Source organism: Adiantum capillus-veneris, chromosome 20 (genome assembly GCF_014529385.1).
Source record: "Adiantum capillus-veneris isolate H3 chromosome 20, ASM1452938v2, whole genome shotgun sequence".
Taxonomy (NCBI): Eukaryota; Viridiplantae; Streptophyta; class Polypodiopsida; order Polypodiales; family Pteridaceae; genus Adiantum; species Adiantum capillus-veneris.
This window is the reverse complement of record NC_140950.1, coordinates 144396531-144410462: the sequence shown is the minus strand read 5'-3', so window position 1 is coordinate 144410462 and position 13932 is coordinate 144396531. Positions and strand designations below refer to the sequence as shown.

Sequence of the window (13932 nt, the reverse complement as noted above, 5' to 3'; positions counted from 1 at the left end):
AATTAGCAGATCCCCTCCAACTAGGGTTGCATGTCGATGTGTTAGTCTCAAGTTGCTTCCTCTCCAATGGAAAAAGTACCTCCTCTGCATTTGTCTTATTCAAGGGCTGTTATCATGTTGAAAGCCTCTAATAAAATTTCATAAAGCGGTTTCATAAAGAACATTCAATCTAAAAGCTATAAATGCATCAGGCTCTCTGAGAACTGTTAAGAGACTTCCACAGATTATTTTGCAAATAAATAAGACAGCAGGCCACTTTGTTAATGTGCACTTCACTGCTCCATAATAAAAGCCTTGATAATTTTCACAAACTTTAGTATAAAAAGATGGAATCACTACCGAATTATATATCGGAGCTTCCATGTACAACAATGTGTTCTCCTTGGGGCTCTTTTCGGTTAGAAAACATGCGGCATGAAGCAGCACCTTTGGTAAGTACATTCGTCATGCCAATGGGTGGATTTGATATGAAGAATTGAGATGCTCCAAATTCAGAGTTCTGCCCTTTGCAACAATACACAGAACGCGGCCACCAACTCGCATCGCTTTCTTCCACATCCCTATTGTACACACACGACATCAATTCAAAGCAAGGTTAGAATCTGTACCTTCAGGTATTTTATTCATGAGATAAGACAGCATACCCAAACAAAATATTGTCCAGACCCACCTTGAATACCAACCAAATGGAAACAGCAACTACCAGAAGGTCTTATTGCGAGCCACGACACATCGCCAGTCCACAGAACTTATCGGTATGGTTGCATGCTATGTACTATCTAATAAAAACCATTCCCATGACCTCCCATTATAAAACACAGACCTGCAAGGATGAGGATATACTAGCATCTAAATGGTATTGACATCCATGTATTATGGGAAAATTACCAAAATACCTCTATACTTTGTGGAAATTCCCAAAATACCCCTTAGAGGACGCCCCCAATCGCTTATGGGGGTGGTCAAGTTTCAAGGCAAGTTTATCCATATATAGAGGACCCCTGTATCCTCTTCTTGTATTCGGTGTTAGGATTCACTATTTTGCTTTGTCACAGAGTTTCAGATATAGCCAGCATTTGGGTTCGCTATCTCTCACTGTCTTAGCATTCTTTGTTTTTTTTTTGTTTTAGGAGTCGGGTATGGGTACCCTTTGTTGTCTCCCCAAAACAAAGCAAAAAAAGATATATACAGATTAAACACGAAAGGGAAAGAGACGACAAAGACTTCAATTGCACCCATACTCCTAGGGCAGACACTTTTGTCACTGGTTTCCCTTGGACTACGTAAGGACTCCTCTCCCCAAGAGGCCAGGCTCATCTACTCTCTTAGAGCAGAGCCCTTCAAAGACCCACATCGCTGGAAGTTATGGGCGTGACAACGACCAAGTACCTCAAATCAGAGGCTCAGGGGTCTGCGGGATTTGTTTCAGCCTTCCCTATGGAGCTTCCCTCCACCAGGTAGCTTATCACTCACCACGCTAAACTGCGCTTGAAACCCGACGGTCTTCCCAAAGGAAATGCCATACCCGGGGGCCGGCGTCGGCTCACAGGTGGTGTCCGTGGGGATTGGTGGTACCTCCCAATCCCGCTTTGGCGAGGCTGCCCCCCGCTCGAATGGTTCTAAGCGCTCATTTGTTGTCGCTTTGGGAGAAAAACTTCATTTCCCTTGAGAGGGATCGGAGTATAAATTTAAGCATAAGAAGGAGGGCATTATCGCCTCCATTCGCCTATGTAGAGCACTCTAGTACCGGAGCACAGCCTCACTGAGGAAATTCGCTACACGAACGTGCCTTGCAGTTCCATTCCTCGAGTGGGATCACAGCATGCCCATGAGGGTATCCGCTTCCCGCAAGCCTCCCCACCAAGGAGGATAATGGTCATCTTGTCTGTATCCAACAACGGAACGATATCGTTGAAATTGTTTCGACCATCACCCCCTAGGACCATGCGCCAAGCAACTCGTCATCAAATGCGACCTACCTTCTAACTGGGAGCACAGTGGACAAACACTGTGTCCGCGCCTCCAACTATCTCCCAGTTTGAGCCACCTATCCTCGCAAGTACGAGCACTCTCTCATCTCACCTATCTACTCCTATTGAGATGCAGTAAGTATCCACGAGTCTGTTCATAGCCTGCCGTCTTATTGAATTCCAACGCAAGGCACAAGCGCCTCTTGTCCCACTTGTCCCATGTGTGGTAGCGTACTCAGCTAAAGTCAGCCGCAAGGATATACTTATTCATCCAATTCTCGGTTCGAGTCATCCAAGTCCATTTCTTGAACGATTGGTTCTTAGGCTTCTTGTTTACCAAGGAGCCTATCAAGGTGAACGAAACGGAGCGATACTTGTCAAAAGCCCTATCTCGTTGTCCCCCACAAAATGCAGGTACGGGAGGAATGTTAAATTCGTGATGGAGGGTCGTTGTCCCCACGGAGGTCGGCTTCGCTCCTCTCCCAACTAACATTCGCATCCCGGTAGCGACAAGGCGCAGCAAAGAATGGAGCGTACGCTGATCATGTTGGGTTAAAGACCCAAATGGCCCCATTTTAATGTATATTTTAAAGGTACTAACCTTTGGCCAAGTTCACATTGAACTTGAACTTAGCCACAAACTTATAAATTGGTCCTACACAAATAATAAAGGGTAAGTGAGTTTTATTCAACTCACTCACTTATTCCCTTGAAAACTTATGTGCTTTCTCTCTCCCTCTATCGTTTTGCTAGCGCTTCCTCTCCTGCTGGTCTTCGCCACCCCTCTCTGCACACACGCTGCACTTCCTTGCGTGCTCTATCACTTGCACACACCGCCGCGCGCTCATCAACTGGTATCAGAGCCCGATTAGGGTTTGCCCCCAAACCTGCAAACGCTGAATTTCAGCCAAGAAGGTCAACTTTCACACGAGATTTTGCAATTTTGTCGCCAAAGGACTCCTCCCCGAACACTAGAGAGCTCCCAACAACCCAAACTGACCCAAAACATGCTGAAATTAGGTCAAAAACAGCAATTTACAGGTTATGAAAACAAAATACAGGTTTTGCAAATGATGTATTAAGGTGCGGGAATACTTTTGCTAAGTCCCCGCTACCCGAAAACACTGAATTGCCGAAAAACAAGCCCTAAAGCAGGTGTTTTAAGCAAATTTCAGATTTACGCAGGTTTTTGTAAGTGTTTTTATGGTGCGATTACATTGGGGAAAGTGCAAATTGATGCAATCTACGCACGTTTGATAAATTTTGTCTATGTATGATCATTTGTGGCTCAATTTCATGCAATTTTGATGCTACAAATTGGGGCTTTTGCGCTTACATGCTTCTAAAGGCTGTGTATTAACCTTATGTATGTCTTCTGAGGCTAAAAACAACTAAATTTGTTGTTTTCGAGTACAAATTTGCTCGCTGAAATTTCCTGCGCATAAATTTCAGAAATTGAATTTTGTGCCCAAATCGACCTATTTTGCCCCAAATTGCTCCTGTGACCATTTGGAGTTGTAGTGCACATCTCTATGAGGCTATACTCCGATTTTTGCGCATTTTGCCCAAAAATTCAGCGTATTATCCCTCCTATTTCGAACAACTATGGCCTCATCTTCTTCGGATGTGAAGAACCTCTTCGAGATTAGGAGGTTCGATGGAACAGGTTTTGATCTTTGGAAAGACAGGATTCAAGGAATCCTATTTCTTAAGGATTGCGGAGGGGCACTTGAACAGGTGAAGCCACAGAATATGACGGATGAAGCATGGGTTAGCATGAACAGGAAGGCCGTTACATACATTAAAATGGCCATGACCGATGAGACCGTCATTGGTGTGAAAGGTCTCACGATTGCTTTTGATGTGTGGGTGAAGTTAAAGGGAATGTATGAAAATACAACGCCTGTCAACCAAGTGCACTTGATGCGAAAACTTGTTGGCATGCAACTAGATGAGTCCAAGAGCGCGGCAGAGCACTTGTCATTATTCGCAGGTACTTTGTCGCAGTTACAAGATTCTGGCTTGCCCCCTTTTGATGTTAAGCTGAAAGCTATCTTCTTGCTTATGACCTTACCTGAGTCAAGGGAAACTTTGGTGGTTTTGTTGTCCAATAACCCCAATTTGATCTTTGATGGTGTTAGGGGTTCTATCTTAAATGAAGAAATCAGGAGGAAAGCAAGTGGAGAGGGAGGCAACTCTGCCAACATGGTTAGAGGCAGAACAGAAAAGAAGAATGCTTATGCACAAAGGAGTAAGAGTAAGAGTAAAGAAAGGGGAAATGCAAGCAAAGGCAAGGGTGATGTGACTTGCTATCAATGTGGTAAGAAAGGTCACATGAAACCCGATTGCAGGTACTATAAAGCTGAATTAGAAAGGAAAAAGAATGGCGGAGACAAAAAGAAAGAGAAGAAGGAAGTCAAGGCAGATGCACAGGATAGCTCAAAGGACAAAGAGAAGGCCAATGTGGCTTCTAGTGTCGTGATTGAGGAGCTGTCAGATGTAGAGGACATCTTGTGTGCCACTTTGTCAGATGATGATGCTTATGACTTTGATGCCTCTCTATATGTTCATTCACAGGCCATGCAGATCACCAAGAGTGATCTTATTGATGCTTTGTTGACTGTCAATGATGCATTGTCCCAAACTTGGATTGTTGATTCCGGTGCTTCATTTCACGTGACTCCTATCAAGGAGTGTTTCTCTACTTTTGATGTAGGCAAGCCACAAGCATGGCCATGTATACATTGGAAACAATCATACATGTTCCATTGAGGGTATTGGCACTGTGCATCTCTCCATAGATGGCACAAATGAGCTTGTCTTGCATGATGTTAGATATGTGCCGGGAATCAAGAAGAGTGCTTTCTGTTGGTCAGATGGATATGCATGGTTACAGCATCTTGTTTGAGAGAGGATCATGGAAAATGACCAAAGGCTCAAGGCTGATTGTAAAGGGCACAAAGAAAGGGACACTTTACTGCATGCATGGAAAGGCCGTGTTGGGCAAGTTTATTGCATTGGCTGGAATTAACTCTCAAGGCTGATTGTAAAGGGCACAAAGAAAGGGACACTTTACTGCATGCATGGAAAGGCCGTGTTGGGCAAGTTTATTGCATCAGAGGTAGTATCCTTTTTTGCCAGCGCATAGGGAATTTGCTAGAGCTGTACATGCCTCGACTCCACATACTTTGGCCATACATATCTATGTGTTGTTCTAAATGTTTTATAGCTATTCCCTTATTCTAATCTATCTTCTTCCTTGAAATGTAGAGATTAGCTAGATATCAACAAAAAGTTTGTGATTGCTCAGCTACAACATGAGTTTGGAGAGGGATGGGACAAAAACAATTCGGGGCATCCTTTTTTGCACAAGCACATAGGGAAACTGCTAGAGTTGTACATGCCTTAACTCCACATACTTTGGATGTACATATCTATGTGCTGTTTTAAATGCTTTATAACTATTCCCTTGTTCTAATACATCTTCTTATAATGCAAAGATCATCTAGATATCGACAAAAGGCTTGGCCATATGAGCCAAAAGGGCCTTTCTAAGCTTTGTACTTTGAACAAGCTTGATGCTAAAGGCACAAAGCTTGACTTTTGTAATGAATGTCAATATGGCAAGCAAGTAAAGCGTTCTTATTACTTTGGTCTCTCTCGTAAATCTTGTGTGCTTGATCTTGTACATTCTGATGTATGTAGCATGCCTACTAAGTCTATGGGTGGTGCATGTTATTTTGTCTCCTTTGTTGATGATCATTCTAGGAAAATTTGGGTATATTTGCTTAAGTCTAAGGATGAAGCCTTTGCTGCATTTAATGCATTTGTGACCACCCAAACAGGTAGAAAGCTAAAATGCTTGCGTACAAACAATGGGGGGGAGTACACAAGTGCTGAATTTAACAAGTTTTGTGAAAATTTGGGCATTAACAGGGAGCTTACTGTGCCATACAGCCCCTCTTCTAATGGTGTGGCTAAAAGATTCAATAGGACACTTTGTGAGAGGGTGAGATGCATGCTGTCCACAGCTAATCTCTCTCATGGATTTTGGGGAGAAGCTTTGAAAACTGCAGTGCATATATGCAATCGATCCCCTCACATGTCTTTGAAAGGTGACATCCCTGAAGAGGTTTGGTCTGGCAAGCCTGCTTCATATGATCACTTACGCATTTTTGGTTGCGATGCTTTTGTGCATGTTAGACCTGAGTTGAGGAGTAAACTAGATGCGAAGTCCATTAAAGGCCTCTTCATGGGATATGGTGAAGAAGGCGAAATGGGTTACGGGATTTGGTTAGCTCAGCTCAAAAGGGTTGTACGCAGTCGGGATGTTGTTTTTAATGAGGCAAGGCTGCTTCAAAACAATTGTGCCTCAAAGCATGACCATAAAAGGGTGAAATTTCAGCATGACCAGCCACCTATTAGGCCTATTTTCGACCCTCAGGATGCACCACATATGGCTGAAAATGTAGATGATCCGGTGGTGTTTGAGCCAGATGATGTTGGACAGCAAATTGAGTCTCCAGAAGGGCATTTGCAGCCAAGAAACAATGCTGAAAATGGTGCTGAAAATGATATAGAGCAGACCATTGTTGATGATTTTGTCATGCCACCTGATGTAAACCCATTGCCGGATAATGTGGATCATTGGGTGAGGCGGTCTACTCGTCAAAGACGGCCTGTGAGCAGATATGATCCCTCTTTGCATTACATTATGTTGACAGATGAGAGAGAGCCTCTTACGTATAAAGAGGCAAAGACGTGAGCACATCGACAAGTGGGAGCTTGCTATGCAGGAAGACATTAAAGCTTTGCATGCTAATCATACTTGGGATTAAGTTGAATTGCCCAAAGGAAGGAAGGCTATTCCTAACAAATGGGTGTATAAAATCAAAACTGTTGATGCAAAACCCAAGTATAAGGCAAGGCTTGTTGCAAAGGGATATGTTCAAACCAAGGGCATAGACTTTCAAGAAGTGTTCTCTCCTGTTGTGAAGATGACCACTTTGCGTGTATTGTTTGCCATTGTGGCTGCTCTTGATTTGGAAATGGACCAAATGGATGTACATACCGCTTTCTTGCATGGTGATGTGGAAGAAGAGCTTTACATGAAGCAACCCGAGGGTTTTGTTATTCCTGGCAAGGAACATTTGGTATGTATGCTCAATAGATGCTTGTATGGGCTGAAACAATCATGTAGATAGTGGTACAAGAAGTTTGATCTCTTCATGCTTAAACATGGTTACAAAAGAAGCCATGCAGACCATTGTTTGTATACCAAACATGATGAGGATGGCAGCCCTATCATTCTTGTGCTCTATGTAGATGATATGTTGATAGCTGCAAAGAAAAGAAGCATTGTCGATGCTCTTAAAGGGCAACTGAAATCTGCGTTTTCAATGAAAGACCTTGGGCAGCTGAACATATACTTGGAGTGCGTGTTACACGGCAAACAGATTTAACATGGCTGAAGCAAAGCCTCTTGGTGTGCCATTACAGCCATATGTCAAAATCTCCAAGGATGATTGTCCCAAGTCAAAGGAAGAAGCCAATGACATGCAAAGTGTGCCCTATGCTTCAGCTTGTGGTTCACTTATGTATGCTATGGTTGCTACTAGGCTTGACATAGCCCATGCAGTGGGAGTTGTGAGCCGGTTTATGGCTAATCCAGGCAGGTTGCATTGGGATGCAGTGAAGTCCATTATGAGGTACTTGAAAGGGACTAAAAACAAATGCCTCTGCTATGGTAAAGGACCAATGGAGTTGAAGGGATTTTGTGACTCTAACATGGCTGGTGATGTGGATACACGGAAATCCAGAAGTGGCTATGTATTTACTCTTGCGGGAGGTGCTGTTTTATGGTGTTCTAGATTGCAAAAGATTATTGCATTGTCTACGACAGAGGCTGAATATATTTCAGCCACTGAGGCTTCCAAAGAAGCTATTTGGTTAGCACGCCTATGCAGTGAGTTTGGTTTGCCTGCCAAGGCACCTATGCTTGGTTGTGATAGCCAGAGTGCCATATGTCTGGCAAAGAACACCATGTTTCATGCATGCACAAAGCATATTGATGTGCGGTATCCTTTCATACGAGAAGTGCTTGAGGATGGCCTTATTACATTGGTTAAGGTCCATACATCACAAAATCCAGCCGATGCTCTCACTAAGTGCTTACCCAAAGCACAACATCATCTATGCATAGAGATGGTGGGAGTCACGTAGCTTAATGGCGCCATTTATGCCTTTAAGTGGGAGGTTGTTGGGTTAAAGTCCCAAATGGCCCCCTTTTAATGTATATTTTAAAGGTACTAACCTTTGGCCAAGTTCACATTGAACTTGGCCACTAACTTATAAGTTGGTCCTATACAAATAATAAAGGGTAAGTGAGTTTTATTCAACTCACTCACGTATCCCCTTGAAAACTTACGTGCTCTCTCTCTCCCTCTATCGTTCTGCTAGCGCTTCCTCCCCCATAATCTCCACGCCATAACAGATCACTGGATATACGCACGCCTTAAAGACAGTTTGTCGAGACCAAATGGGGTTGGTTAGCCACTAGGTGCTGGCATGCGAATAGGCTCTTCCTGCCTTTGTCCGCTCGCTCCTTAACAATGAGTTTTAAACAGGTTGAAATCATTTTTACAAGTGATCGGCCGCCCACTTAATAAGTGGGCATCTGATAAAAAAAGGAAGCAACATCCAGCGACCTACCCCTGTTTAGCACAAGTACCAGTAGGCGCTCCCACCCTTCCCTATCTGGCCGAGAGAGCTCACCCCTATTCCTGTCGGCTGCCAGGTGCAATAAAAGCAGACTCTCTCACTTCCACACCCTGGAAAAAGCAAGCCCTAGCAAGAAGAAGAGGCTGCTGCAGATTTTCAGCCATGAAGTCGACGTCGTCAGAGATGCCCATGGCTGCCCCGAGTGTACAAAATGTTGCCAAGACCCAATGCCTAAATTCCATCGCGAAGAAATGCCTGCGGAGAAAGTTTCCATCACGACAAGCTGCTGTTTTTCTCTGTTTTCAGCCCATAAACGTCATAGACAAGGCTGATTTTATGAGAAGGAACCCGAGAGCATACCTCTTCTCTGTGCAGGATTGGAAGAGCGGCTCCTCTGTGTAGAGATCTCTTCTGGGAAATTTCTTTTTGAGAACCGAATGCGTTTCAAGCGTCGAGACCTCAAAGGTAACGTTTTCCTCATGATATGATCTCTGAGTGTTTGTTTGCAGGTACACTCCCTCTTCGCGAGGGAGTAGGAGCAGAGGAAGGCATATTCTGCAGGAGAAAGCGCTTTGAGAAACTAGAGCCAGATCAGCCCAAGGGTCTCGCACCATGAGCCTGGGAGTAGATCCACGGATCTGAGAACAGTAGACTCAAGTTGGGATCCGGAACTTTATATCCCCAAGGAAGGACTTCGCGTCCAAGGAAAGCAAAGTTATCCTGCAAGAAGAGGATTCTGGGAGCGAGTCGGACAAGAGTTGCAAGGACGCTATGCCCCGAGTCTGGAAGGTGAGATCCAAAGGCGAGAACCCTGGGTTCTGGAGGATTCGGAATAAGGAACAAAAGTTCCTTGGAATAGGGTTCAAGTCTTATTCTAGAACGAACATGGTAATACGTTCAGGTCAAGTGCTTGTATAGACTTCTCCTCAGTGATGAAGATACTATTACGGGGGGGAACCAGCCCATCTTTTGGTCCTCAGTATTGTGTCGATTTTGTGCGCTCCCGTTTGTGACAATAATATCAAAGCATGGTCTCCTCTCTTTCTCTGTAAAGGACAACTCTGGGAAGATACAAGAAGAAGCCATGACAAGCCAAGAGAGAAGCAAGCAGCCGGAACCCTAAGCCCTGCAAGAGAAGCTTACAATATAAAATATACTCAGATAAATAGAATTTATCACTTAATACTGAAGCCAGAGGATATGAGAGAAATAGAGAGAGAGCAAGACAGATAGAGAGTGAGAGGGAAAATTTCTCTCTCTGGAAGAAGTCGACTTGGTGTCATAGGGATGCCAAAAGCAGAGCCCCTTAAGCTTAAACTCAAAAACAAATTGTCCCAAAAGCATCTGGTCCAAAAAGCTTCCCCCAAAAAAGCATCAACGCAATTTGCGAAATTCCGTACAATCTGCCACGTCGACAGCCTGTCAGCGTGTTATGCGCAGGTCTATGCAACCACGTCAACAACCTGTCAGCGCGATATGCAGGTGGTCCGTACAATCATTTGTCAGTGCCTTTCACGGGCAATCCATACAGCTATCCGTACAATCTGTCACGTCATCCAGTGTTCGGGAAAAATCATTTTTCCAAACATACAAAATTCCTTCCCTTGAATTTGCCAAGAGGAAATTTTTTAAAATTAGGTTACTTTTTCAGGTTTTTATACTATTTTTCTCTATTTTGGGGTGGAATTTCTCATTTTCCCCTTGCCCTCAACCAGCACTTCGGAAATTGAAAACGGCACGATATTAAGCTGAGACACATTTTTCCCGAACACTGACGTCATCGCACCTGCCCATGGGGTGGTCATGCCACATCACCATTTTGTGACATACCCCTTTCTTGAAAGAAAGGTAATCACGATCGATTACGCCTGCAAAAATCAGACATAAGCCATAAACCAATTCAGTAGGCATTGACTCTAAATACCAACGCACTAGACGACACAAATCCAGCACTTGTACAAAGACAACAGTCACATCACATCACATTCAGATCACAGTCACATGACATTCAGATCACGTCACATCGTTGAGATTTTTTTAACATCACTTACTAGAACCGTGATTCCTGGCGACGTATTTAACAATCACATATGGATCCGCACCCGGCCTCACAGATGTCGATAACTAAACCCATATCGCGATCACATCCATGGATTCCATTCTGATCTAGGAGCATGATTCCTAGCAACGTATTTAGCAACCGCATCTAGATCTATCCCAGATCTCACTTATGTCCGATAGACTAATCCCATATTGCGATCATGTCCATAGATTTCTGCACTCAAGCACTGTCATGTGCGAGTGATCATTCCGTCTGCATTCAAGCACTGTTGTGTGCGAGTAATCATTTCCGAGAATCCCAATCCATCACTAAGTTCATACTGAACAGAGTGGTCCAATCATTCAGTTCTAGCTGTGTATCCCGCAAGAACTCTTGATGCGTGCACGACAGTTCCATTGAATCATTCGTAATTCAAAATTCATGATTCGATATCAAGTTCACTCGAGAGTTTTCACTGCTCCAAAATCATCATCTCTCATTCTTAATCCTGTTATCTGTTCACAGATAGCAAGTTCTTCCATAAAACATTAGTTTCGTACTTAAATCGAAATCATCTTCAAAAAGTCATATTTCTTAAATTAATAAAGTAAAATAATGCTAGTTCATCCATAATTTTCTATCTAATATCTGTTCTAGAACGAGTATCTCCAGTTCTATTTTCAATCTATCAACCATTTTCATTCTTGTGTCTTCTCAAGGCGCCGTGCAGAGATATGTCCTTGTTCTCCACATTTAAACATTTTCCTAATTTAAAATATTCATATATATATATATATATATTCCTTTGGTTTTTGATGCGGTTGTGTTAATACTATAATAGGTTTATCAGGAATTTTGCAGAGATAGCATCACCTCTTCACGCTTTGCAAAAGAAAGAGGTCACTTTCAGATGGACCCAAAAAGAGATTTCAGCTTTTAGTCTCTTAAAGGAAAAGTTGACTTCAGTCTCTCTGTTCTTCTGTCAATCGAAATCATGTATCTTTCTGTTCTTCTGTCAGTCAAGATCGTGTATCTCTATGTCGTATGTTTCTTTTCTAACTTGTTGAAGGTTCATCTGGTGGGTAAGTTGTCACGTGCACATCTAACCCTATGTGTACACTGTATGTGGACAAGCTACTTCATGACATGGGTTCAATTCAGTTCAATTCAGTTAGCCTAGATTAGGAAGTGTACTGGCACTTTTGTGAGTCTGTTCGCACACCGTGGATGTCCAGACACTTAGAGTAGATGCATATCCTTTGGTTGCACACAGCATAATCATCAGATTTCACCCATCAGGAGCATTTTTACAATGCATAGACCTATTTTCCCTATTTTTGACATTTTTCACTTATTATTTTTAAGTGACTTTTGTTGGGAACTGGGTAGAGCAAATTAGCAAGTGAAGTATATAAGAAAACCTAGCGCTAGCATTTCTGGCAGAAGAGGCAGCAGAAACTTCGCGTTCAATAGGCACCTTCTCAGCAGGACCCCCCAAAGATGCCCTAGCGTTTTTGCATCACAGCAAAGGCCTAGCGTTTTCCCCACAGAACCAGCCTTGCGTTTTGGCATGGTAGATTAGCCTCGGCAACAACAAGACACAGCAGATTCCACAGCAACACAACAGATCAGCCCTAGCATTAGCCCGGGCCAAGAGAGGTTGAAACCGTGTTGAATCAATTTGCATGGACTCAATGCTTGATTCATGGCCTTGTTGAGGTGAGTAGCCATTATGTGTCACTTCTGTTTGGGGTCGCAATGGTGCCCCAAGACGCCTCTCTTGTCTCCTCTCAAATAGTCGATTATCACATTCTATTGCCTGAGAGATGAACTCAAATAGTGTGTGAACCTTTGGCATAGTAAATAAAAGATCTTTTACGTCATCCTTTAATCCCCACCAAAATTGGCTAATAAAATATTCCTCATGCCAAGTCAGATCACAAGTGAGCTGTTGAAATTCGGATGCATAGACAGATGCAAGTCTTGATCCTTGGCGGAGATTTCTAAGTTTGGTTTCAGCAACCCTTGCTCTATCAATATCCCCAAAGGTTGCAGAGAACTCCCGCACAAAAGCTTCAAAGTCATGAAGAAGAGGAGATTCTTTTTCAAGGAAGCAAACCAAGAGAGAGCCATACCCGAGAGGAGGGTCCCAATAAGGCCTACTTAAGAGGCATCATCTGGATAACGCTCTCGTTGCATTCGAATGAAGAAACGCACTTGTTGGAGAAAACCTCTAAACTTTGATCTAGTCCCATCAAATTTTTCAGGCATGCTGACCTTTGGCTCCTTCTTATGTTGTTGAGAATAGCTAGATCTTGCAGCTTGTGCTTGATGTGTGCTTGTCTCTTGAAGCTCTTGAATTTGACGTTGAAGATCTTGCAACGCCGGTCCCAAGATTAGGGGTTGCCTTGCTTGAAGTTGAGCGTTACTCTCACGAAGTTCTTGTAACTGAGCTTGGATGCTTTGCAATGCGTTGATGACACCTTCCATCGTCGGCTCCATGATGGCTTGAGAAGATTAAGAGATGGTAGTCTTGCCAAACGGTTATGAGCGCGTATAGAGCTAGAAGAGAGCAAGAGGAGGCGCTCACAATGTACAAGAACTTGAGACTTAATGATAAGCTTAATCTTGATTACAAGATTTAATACTTTATTAAGAGAGCTAGATACAAAACTTTGATTACATGACTTGAGTACAAGACAAGGCTTGATTGCAAGGACAAGACTTGAACATAAGACAAGAACTAGAAGAGGGCTTTCCTCATAGGAGCCTCACAACTGGTGTTGGCAAGACTGAGGGGCTTGTGGCCCAAGACCCCTATTTATACTAGTGCTTGACGAGGTTACTTGAGGAGGTTAGGACTTTCTAGGTTCTTCTTGAGGAGGTTAGAATCTTCTAGAACCTTCTTGATCCTTCTGGTTCTTCTAGAACCTTCTGGATCCTTCTTCAACTTTCTAGAGCTTTCCAGAAACTTCTAGATTCTTCCGAAATCTTCTCCAAGCTTCTAGAAACTTCTTGATCCTTCAAGTTCTTCTAGAACCTTCTAGATCTTTCTTCAACTTTCTAGAGCTTTCCAGAAACTTCTAGATTCTTCCGGAATCTTCTCCAAGCTTCTAGAAACTTCTAGAATCTCCTTGATACTTTTAGAACTTCTAGAATCTTCTAGATCCTTCTAGATTCTTCCAAAGCCTTCTAGCGATG

At 43.2% G+C, this 13932-nt stretch overlaps 1 protein-coding gene across 1 annotated transcript in view; it reads right to left on the bottom strand.

The window, feature by feature from the left end:
- Window positions 1-275: 275 nt before the first annotated feature.
- Window positions 276-13932, bottom strand: part of LOC147433354 (uncharacterized) — a 45365-nt gene continuing 31708 nt past the window's right edge. Inside the window, exon 4 of the mRNA XM_086492944.1 lies at window positions 276-560. The gene's annotated coding sequence lies outside the window, so the exon portion shown is untranslated. The remainder of the gene's footprint in view (window positions 561-13932) is intronic.